Below are 10,511 nucleotides of genomic sequence, written 5' to 3'. Positions count from 1 at the left end.
CGATGACGGTCCTTCTTTTAAGCTTTAAATGTTGTTATTGATTAAAGGGCCGATTTGGAGTTTCTTGAGATTTACAGACCACTGCATTTGAAAAGAAATATAATAAAGAAAGGAAATTTAAACATTTAACCGTGCATTTTTTTAGCACATATCTATTTTTTAGGGATGGAATTACTAAGGTAACTGTTTAGATACTAATACTTGTACGCACATCAGTTTGAAAAAGGGATTTGACAGTGGAGCTGCTGATCGATTTACGTGTATATGATACTTATCGCATGGCTGTCAATTGCTGGTCCGTTTTAAATTCACAGCTGGCTCCTTGGTTGTCTTTGAGAGGTTTGTTGGTGATGTACGAATTGTGTCTCGACATTCTATGCTGCAGTTAGAGGATGTTTTTGAGCATGATGATTCGATTAACTATATGTGTCCAAATGAAAACAGAAGTTAATTCAGAACACTATCAAGGCAAGCCCACACTAACGCAACGAAATTTCTACGTGCGATTTTGCGCTTTGATTAAAGACGTTCATTATACATGCAAAACAAAATACCTATTAGTTTCTGATCAAGAGAAACTCGGACTTTAATAAAGCTTTAGTTCGTTGCTGGTTTTTGTTTGTTTGTTGTTTAACGCCGCACTCAGCAATATTCCAGCTATATGACGGAGGTCTGTAAATAATCGAGTCTGGACCATACAATCCAGTGATTGACATCATGAACATCAATCCACGCAATTGGGATACGATGACATGCATCAACAAAGTCAGCGAGTCTGACCACCCAATCAGGTAAGTCGCTTTTTACAGCAAGCATTGATTGCAGAAGACCTATTCAATCCCGGATCTTCACGGGTCCATGTTAAAAATGATGTCCAATGCAATTTCCTATTTTGTACCATATGTTTCGGTGTTCTTTTCAGGTGAACACTTGACTTGCCTTTACATGTGTTTGTGACGGATGCAACCGGTGTGACAGGATATGCTTATCTTTTCGCGAAAACCTGGTATCATCACTATGTGATAGTGATTTATAAACACATGCTCGTGATGTAGTCGGAATCGTACAATTGACTCTTCTTTTGGCAGATTTATAAACTAGTTTGTTACCATAAGACTTTGTCATTATAAAAGCGGGCTATGGATCACCAGAATTACGGAACTGGTGCCATATGCACGGTAAACCTAGCAGGATTTTCAAAATCCCTTCAGTTGCTGGCAATTTTTTGGCATTTTAAGCCGGAAAATTTACGATATAAAAACGCGTTTGGCTCATATGTCCTGTGATGGATGTGGAACTTCCGTATTCTTTTAGGCGACCAATACATTTACACTACTTTAAGCCCCTTCCTAGATACAGACACTAAAAATCTTAGGTGCTAATCTATGTTATACAACACTTATTAATCAAAATTCACGATATAGTTCTAGTTCTGTTTAAATTTTTTTATAAAATGAATGCTAACATTTGATTAAAATAACCCTTGTTGATGATTATTGGGACTATTTATCCCTTGTGCTGGAAAAAACCCATGCTTGACTGATTCTCTCATCACAAGGGATGCAAAACGGAGGATCCTCACCCTTCAAAGAAATTAATTTAATGCGTAAAACGAGAATGGGCAATAGTGACTGAACATGGTTTTACGCCGCTTTCGGCAATATTTCACGGCGGGGGACACCAGAAATGGACTTCACGCAGAGAATGGCCAACACGACATGTCGCACAATGACATCTTCAAATTTGGACGGACAACTCAAGTAACCGACACCTGGTTTAATTTCATGTAAATGATTAATACCTACGAGGCTGTCCCACTTCTTATTATGATCAAATATGATCAAATCACAGGCTTGTAATCATTGAGTAGGATCAAAAGTGATGTCACAGATTTGTTGAGTAATTGTTTTTGCTGCAGTATCAGTCATCATGTTACTAATTATTCCAGCATAACCGGGTAACGAATTCGAACAATAAAATGAAGTGGTATTGGCCATTAGCATTCAACAATTTCAAGTAAAAGTGAATTTGTCAATATCTTTTATTGCCTATTATAAACTGCTAGTGTTTGCCTTGTTTACTGATATGTTTGAGAGAGTTTAAAATGGGATTTGATTATGCAGGAAATTGAACTGTTGTCTGGTAGTCTTGATGAGACCCGTGAAGATCCGGGGTAGAATAGGTCTTCAGCAACCCATGCTTGCCGTAAAAGGCGACTATGTTTTTCGTAAAAGGCGACTGACGGGATCGGGTGGTCAGGCTCGCTGACGTGGTTGATGCATGTCATCGATCCCAATTGCGTGGATCGATGCTCATGACATTGATGACTGGATTGTCTTGTTCAGACTCGATTATTTACAGACCGCCGTCATATAGCTGGAATATTGCTGAGGACGGCTCTAGTGACAAGATTGTATTAGCATAGGAAATAGGCAGTATTCTTATACATGGAGGTTGAATACGATACGATTTAGTTTTTAAAAGGTTCCATAATCATGAAGTCAATACGCAGTCAATTTTTGGATTAAATTGGTTTGAATATACTTTTCAAATATCAGAACAGATGTGCTGAACGTTCCAAGGCAAAACATTTGGCATTGATGATGAATGGAAGTTTTTTTCTGTATAAAGTATTGGAATGTAAGCATGTCAACTTGTTGTCAATACGTTCCGTGGTTTTGCAAACGCTGCTGGTCAATGAAATGGGTCGAAAATTTGAGTCCAGACAAGAATATGTTCCAGTTGCAGGGTGAAAATACGTGTTAGAACAACCATTAAATGCATAAATCCTTATTTATATTACAAAAGTTGGTTCTGTCCATTCAAATCTTCCATGATATGTGTCTTAAGGAGCTGGCCACAAAAACATGCTTGAGGTTCAGACAGTTCGAAGAGACTATGGTAATGGTATATACAAAGAACCATCTTCCCGAGGCAAAGGAGTTAACTGACTGCCGAACTAGGCTAGAATTATTGAGTTACATTTTTGCTGGACTAATGAGTCCATGCATAGTCCAAACCGAAGCGCGTAACGAAGCGACATCCGGTTCGTAAACTGCCGTGCAGATTTCGGTCGAATGCAAAATTTGCAAAGCATGTATTTTCCAAATCTTTTCGTGATTTTCAGTGCAGACTGGTATCAACGCTATAAATGTATCACAAAACTATATTCATTTAATCCAATCCTGTATATTGCTGTTTTGTTTCCTTGTACGATAACATTACCGCTTATTTCGCCACTTAGTATACCAGGGCCCACTTGCACAAAGCGATCTTAGCGCTAAAATGATCGTAACTACCATACATTAACATAGGCCTACAATAGTCTTAACGCTAAGATCGCTTTGTGCAAGTGGACCCAGGACGTATACAACCTGCAAATATTAATCTGACAAAAATATAATATATTCCCTACTCAGAATATGTCTTCTCCTCGGTGTTAATGTGTAAAGCTGCCGGTAGATATGACGTAACCCAAACTAATTAGTGAGTGAGTGAGTTGGGTTTAACGCCGCTTTTAACATTATTCCAGTTATATCGCGGCGTGTCAGCTTAATGTTGGAGGAAAGCCCCAAGTGATGCAGGTCTCAGACGTTTACCACTTCGGTGAAACCCACGAGCACGGGTATGGTGCTGACAAACCTAGAAACATAATCGGGGCGAACCGGGATTCGAACCCACAATCATAGGTTTCTGGCGTGTCCAGGGACGCAACTCTGCACAGCGAATCGCGGCGCCTTAGACGACTGGGCCACCCGTATTCAGTTTAGAAGAAATGATAATACTCACACATTTCCAGACAGACCCAAAGACGGCGGCGCAATTGCTGTCGTTGAATCACCTGGTATATTTTCCTTCTTTAGAACCGTATCAAAGGCCATTTTAGAACATCTCAATAAAGTCTCAAGATCAGCAATCCCTACAGATTCTCGTTCCTGCTGGTTATCCAACCAGGATGGCATTAATGGTAATCGGATGACCGATGCTGTGGAAAAGGTTGCATTCCACAAATCTGTGACATCACTTATCCCAATTATTGTTTATAAGCCTGTTATATCCGAGGTCGAATGCAAAAGAAGTGGAACATCATATAGTAGGTATAAATAAATGACATGCCATTATAACAACTTTACATTGTAGTGAGTGTGTGATATGGTTTTAAGCCGCTTTAAGCAATATTCCAGGAATATCACACCAGAAATGGGCTTCACACGTTGTACCCATGTCTGGAATCGAACCCGGGTCTTCGGCGTGAGGAACGAACGCTTAACCACTAGGCTACCCGACAGACCCTACATTGTAGGTTAGTATGCGACGACGTATTGATCGTAGCAGATACACACATAACAGACATAAACATAAGGATCCTCCTCTTGTGATGTGAGTATCATAGACAAGCATGTCCTGTCATTCAGAGAATTGTTAAATCTACCATTGTTCCAATCGTAGATGTTTGTTTATTTTAACTTTCGACCACCTCCGTGGTCTAATGGTAGAACGTCTGCCCGGAAAGCGGAAGAACGGGGGTTCGATCCCCGGCCGAGTATTACCAAAATACGTTAAACGATGATCCTTGTTGTTACCCTGCCTGGCGCTAACGCTATTAAATCGGCAATGGTCCAGGCTAGCACACGCACATGCACATGCACAAATACACACACACGCAGGCACGCACGCACGCAGGCACGCAGGCACGCATGCACGCATGCATGCACGTCATTGATAGCGCATCATCGTCGTCAGAGATTGAGATGGGCCCAGAGTGAGTGAGTGAGTTGCGTTTAACGCCGCTTTAACAGTATTCCAGTTATATCACGGCGTGTCAGCTTAATGTGGGGGGAAAGCCCAAAGTAATGCAGGTCCCAGACGATTACCACTTCGGTGAAACCCACGAGCACGGGTATGGTGCTGACAAACCTAGAAACATAATCGGGGCGAACCGGGATTCGAACCCACAATCATAGGTTTCTGGCGTGCCAAAGGGACGCAACTCTGCAGAGCGAATCGCGGCGCCTTAGACGACTGGGCCACCCATGCCCCCAGATGGGCCCAGACGTTGGCAGAAGCTCGTCTTCTCTAATGAAAGCCGGTTCTGTCTGTTCAGAGCTGATGGAAAACAGCGCGTTTACCGCCGAATGGGAGAATGAGAATGTATGTTGCGTTGAGGTGGTGCCGCATGGTGGAGGGGGTGTTATCGTGTAGGAAGGAATTTGTGGGAAGGAGAGAGCACTACATGTCATCTTTATCGGAAATTTGACAGCCCTGCGTTACATGGATGGCATTCTTCGTCCGATTGTCCTGCCATTTCTACAACAGCTGCCACGTGGTGTCATTTTTCAGCATGACAACGCCAGACCCCATATAGCCCGAATTGTACAGAACTTCCTTGCAGCCAACAGCGTCAACGTATTGCCGTGGCCTGTAGGCCCATCAGACATGTCCCCAATAGAACACCTCTGGGATGTCATGGATCGTCGTGTTCGACAGCGACCACATCCTCCAGCCAACCGACAAGAACTGACCCAGGCCCTCGAAGAAGAATGGCGACCTATACCATGTGACGTCATCAGACGACTGACTTTTTTGTACGCCGGAGAGTTTTTGCTCGTCTTGTAGCAGGGGGTGGTCATACTCGCTATTAATGTAACGTGCAATTGAACTTGTGTATTATGTGTATGCCCTTTGCTGCTCCACCACAAATAGGGCAACTGTCATGCCAATATCGGATGCTGTATGACTGTCATTTTAACTGTTGATTTCGTTGAGATTGTGAGATTTTAAATACATTTTACTTCATGTGTCTCTCTTTTGCGGTTTTTTAATTTAAAACTTTAAGTTTCATTTAGCCGCCGGTTTAAAACTTGTTCTTGTCACATTAAATTTTACTCACTCACACTCACTCTTTACTTAATAAACCGGCCTTGGGTCGAATGTATCGCCAGCACCTCCTTTGCTAGTGCTATGAAACTGGGAACACATGGGGATTCCGGGTAAATAAGGTCCCCAGCAACTTATTCTTGTCGTCAGAGGCGCTTAAATTGATCCAATGTCAGGCTCGGTGACCCATGAACCCGTGAACATCCGGGTAAGGACAGGTCTTCAGCAACCCATGCTTGCCGTAAGAGGCAACTTTGCTTGTCGTCAGAGGCGACTAACGGGATTGGGTGGTCAGGCTCGCCGACTAAGGTGATGCATGTCATTGTATCAATTGCGTAGATTGATGATCATGATGTCAATCCTAGGATTTTCTGGTCCACACTCGATTATGTACAGACCGTCGTCATATAGCTGGAATATTAAACAACAAACAAACAAACAAACAGTGTACCCCGACGGCTTGGATCTTTGTTCATGATATCAATCACTGGTTTGTGTATACCAGAATTTATTTATTACTTTCAAGGCGCCTTCACCTAGCAGGAATATTGCTGAGTGCGCTGTTAATCAAAACACACAGTCATTTTATAGTGTCATGCAACTCCAACAGCAGTAGGCGGAGAGACACTTATATCGTTACCATTACGGGGCTGGGTTCTGTCTATTCATGTCCGACTGACTGAACCGTATCATTACCCTGTCAATAAATAGCACGCCCCACACCTGAGGGCAGCTTAATAAGTCCAACATAAACAGGTGCTCAGTTCCATGTACTTCAGCGAAAAACGGTATTCTTTAGATACGTGTCTGCAAGAATAGGGCACATTATTATGTGTTTCAATGCCAGTCATATGCATTTCTTTCGTTAAAACAGGAGCCATATTATTCCCGTACCCCCGTCTGAAAATCAAATGGTTGCTTTTATGTAAAAACAGGTCAACAACAGGGCGAACCTCCTGACTATGAACAGCTAGGGAACACGCACATTCACATCGTCCATGAAAAACGTGGGAAATGTCATCCACAACTACAAACTCTTACATCCGAGCCATTAAATGGTTAATCGTAGTTAAGTTTCAATACTCACCGGACGGAGCCGGCAAAGCCGAACGCATTCAAGTCTCCGAACGTGTTTCAAATTTCGACCATCTAACTTTTGCTTACCCGTGAAGATTCCGGGGTAGAATAGGTCTTCAGCAACCCATGCTTGCCGTGAAAGGCGACTATGCTTGTCGTAAGAGGCGACTAACGGGATCGGGTGGTCAGGCTCGCTGACTTGGTTGATGCATGTCATCGATCCCAATTGCGTGGATCGATGCTCATGATATTAATCACTGGATTGTCTCGTCCAGACTCGATTATTTACAGACCGCCGTCATATAGCTGGAACATTGCTGAGTGCGACCTTAAACAACAAACCACCACCACCAAACCACCAGCACTGCCCATCTTCACGACATCCATGTGTTAAGAAATCCATAACATCATATAGTTTATGTGAAGTCTCATCTTTTACAGAACAGCTGTTCGTTCCCTGTCATGCTTTGAAACAAACCCATTAACGGTTGAAATTTTCAGCTTGGAGAGTATATATATATATATTAATCATATACCATACGTGTTTACCTAAAAGGTAAACTTTATACAGCCATGTGTCGACAAGAGTGAGTGAATGGTATGGTTTTACGCCGCTTTTAGCAATATTCTAGCAATATCACGGCGGGGACACCAGAAATGGGCTTCACACATTGTACCCATGTCGGGTATCGAACCCGGGTCTTCGGCGTGACGAGCGAACGCTTTAACCACTAGGCTACCCGACCGCCCCGTGTCGACAAGAAGTAGTATTTGAACAACGCAGTACATGTTCTTACATTACTGAAATAAGGTGGGCCTCACTTAGACTGCCTCCTGGTCTCAAGGAAGAAATAGAACGCGCGCATGATTATCAGTACTTATTATGTGGAACAGAACCACCAAGGCAGAGCATGCACAGGAAGTCATTATTGACGAACGACCTTGATCTGAATCGACCGCCCTGTTTCGGAATACGTGGGAGCAACTGACGACTGTATGTAATTGACTGCAGGGAAAAGTTCTATCTGAGTTTTAGATATGTGGGTCACTGGAACAATGTGACATTTATAACGTCACATTAAACTAGTTTTTTGGTCGCACTGCCATCCCGTGCAAAATGATTTAAACGTCTGTGGCTTGCATCACGTTGAATCCACATTAAGCTGACACGCTACTGTTCATAGTATGCTTCAGTTCAATTTTCCATCAATCACCAATGTCTCTTTTTCAATCGTGAATACACCTTTCTGGATAAAGTGGGGAGGGGAGGAGAATTTTCCTTCACGGACACAATCTATGTTGTATTTCTTCATGAACAATAAACATTTGTATTATTACAGTTGTCATTTCATTGACTTTAGGGACCAGTTCAAAGTTCGATGTCGGATAAAAAACTTTATTCCTTACGTTTTGAGACATTTCTCCCAAACATTTGAAAATGTTGAATTCCTGAGTTTAAGTGGCCCCTATTGTCATACTTTATTAGAACGTTTATCGACTGAAGTAAATTTATTAGGTGCTGAAAAAATATGTGTATGTTTTTTTTAAAAGATCAAATATGCCATTCTATATTAAGCACTGAACTAGATAGACTTGCCCCATTGCCGGCGATGACAAAACAAAACCCTACCTTGTGGAAAGACTGGATGTATTTCGCGTTCAAATTGTTGCACTTATATAGAGTCGTGCATGCATGTGTGTTTGTGGCTGCTTGTACCAGTCAGGACACTCAGACCAGACCGACCAATCCTTCATTTAGCCCCTTAATGCCCATCTTCCCGAGGCCAGAGAGTTAACTGACTTTTTAAAAGTCCAGTTTCCACCCTTGCCGAACTAGACTGGAATTATACGATCACCTAAGGTACACAGACTTTGTGTTACGACGTAAATTGTAATAAAAAGGTAAATTGTAATACTTGCAGCAAATTGTAATAATTTTGACGTAAATTGTAATAACAACGTAAATTGTAATAAAAATTGACGTAAATTGTAATAATCTCTACTTGCGGTAAAATGTAATACATTCTTACGTAAATTGTAAAAACCTTACTACCGTAGTGTCCAAGACGCCAATTGACTAGAAATGATCTTTGTTAGTTGAGCTTGCGTTTCACATGTACAATTCGAGAAATACTGTGTATGATGACAAACGTACAAAACTGTTAAGTTAGGGATGGTTGGTATAGGCTTAATCGTACAATCGTTATTAAAGGGTGGTGTCTATTCGATAAATTTAAATGACTGAAAGGTCCATCCACGGTTTCAAAATGATGGGTTACACAACTGTATATTCGACAAATAACTTAATTGTGACATATTGTTCAATACTCTTATAAGGCTATTCAAGATGTTTTTTGCATGACTTGCTTCAACAGTACGTTGACCAGTTCGACACGACTGAACGAGTGATGACGAAGGGTACAAACACAGGCTGGTCAACCAGTGTGTCGATTTGCAGTAGAAATGCTATACAAGTTGATAAGGAGGTACTGTACATGATCCTTTTCTTGAAACAAACGAGGGAATTTAATCATATTTATACAATTCATTTTATTTTGACGAAGAATTCAAATACAACAAATGAGTTGACAGATCCCGTGCATACACAAATAACATCCGGTATCTTCGGATAACTCTTGTACAGTTTCAAAGAGTATACGAATTATCATAAATTTCTTGCAATCAATTGCTGAAATATATCTGCTTGTATCCAAATAGAAAGGAATTGAAAATTTATGATGAAAATATGTTTGTCACTAAAGTAAATTTTCTCTTTGACCTTGAAACGAACTTGAAGATCATTAAACTCGACAATCGTTGGTGGATTGCGCCAAGAAACCTTGATACGAAATATATACGTACAATAATCCCCTGAAAACATAACCTCCTCTGAAAGATTAAGAGGATTAAAGTAACTTGGGCTAACATCAAACACTGTAATAACATACCCTCTTAAAATTCCAATGAAATGACTGGTGACTTACCAAAAAGGCAAATTATATTTTTTTTTTACCTAGTTCTAATTGCCTAACCTTATCACTTTTTTCTGAAATTGAGGTAAAACTTATTAATTTGAGACTGCAATATATGTTTTCAGAGGGTATTTCATACACTATGTAACAACTGTTTTACCCCATTTCAAATTTGGTTTCATGCTGAATCGCTCTTTTCAACTACTGCTAACACACTTTAAATGCAAGGAAAGCATCCCAAACATATATTTTTTTATATGAATACATTGTGTTCATAACCACGTACTTAACCTACAGAAATAACACTCCAGTGAGTTTATATATATTTACAACAATGTTCGATATATCAAGTTCAAGTTCTCACACCCCACACTAAGTCATATTTAATGACGATTGTACGATAAATGCTATATTCGTACCGAAAAATTATATATATCGAGCTATATTCGTACCGTAAAATTATATATATAATTGTTCGGTAATTTTTGTCCGTATATATGTCGAAAAATTAGAGATAACTTATGAAAAACGTAATTATCTGTTTCGAAAATTATGAACCGCATTATACGTGAGGTACCAAATTTG

This window comes from Haliotis rufescens, unplaced genomic scaffold (assembly GCF_023055435.1).
Source record: "Haliotis rufescens isolate VD_foot unplaced genomic scaffold, xgHalRufe1.0.p SCAF_37, whole genome shotgun sequence".
Lineage (NCBI taxonomy): Eukaryota > Metazoa > Mollusca > Gastropoda > Lepetellida > Haliotidae > Haliotis > Haliotis rufescens.
Note: the sequence above shows the minus strand (reverse complement) of the source record.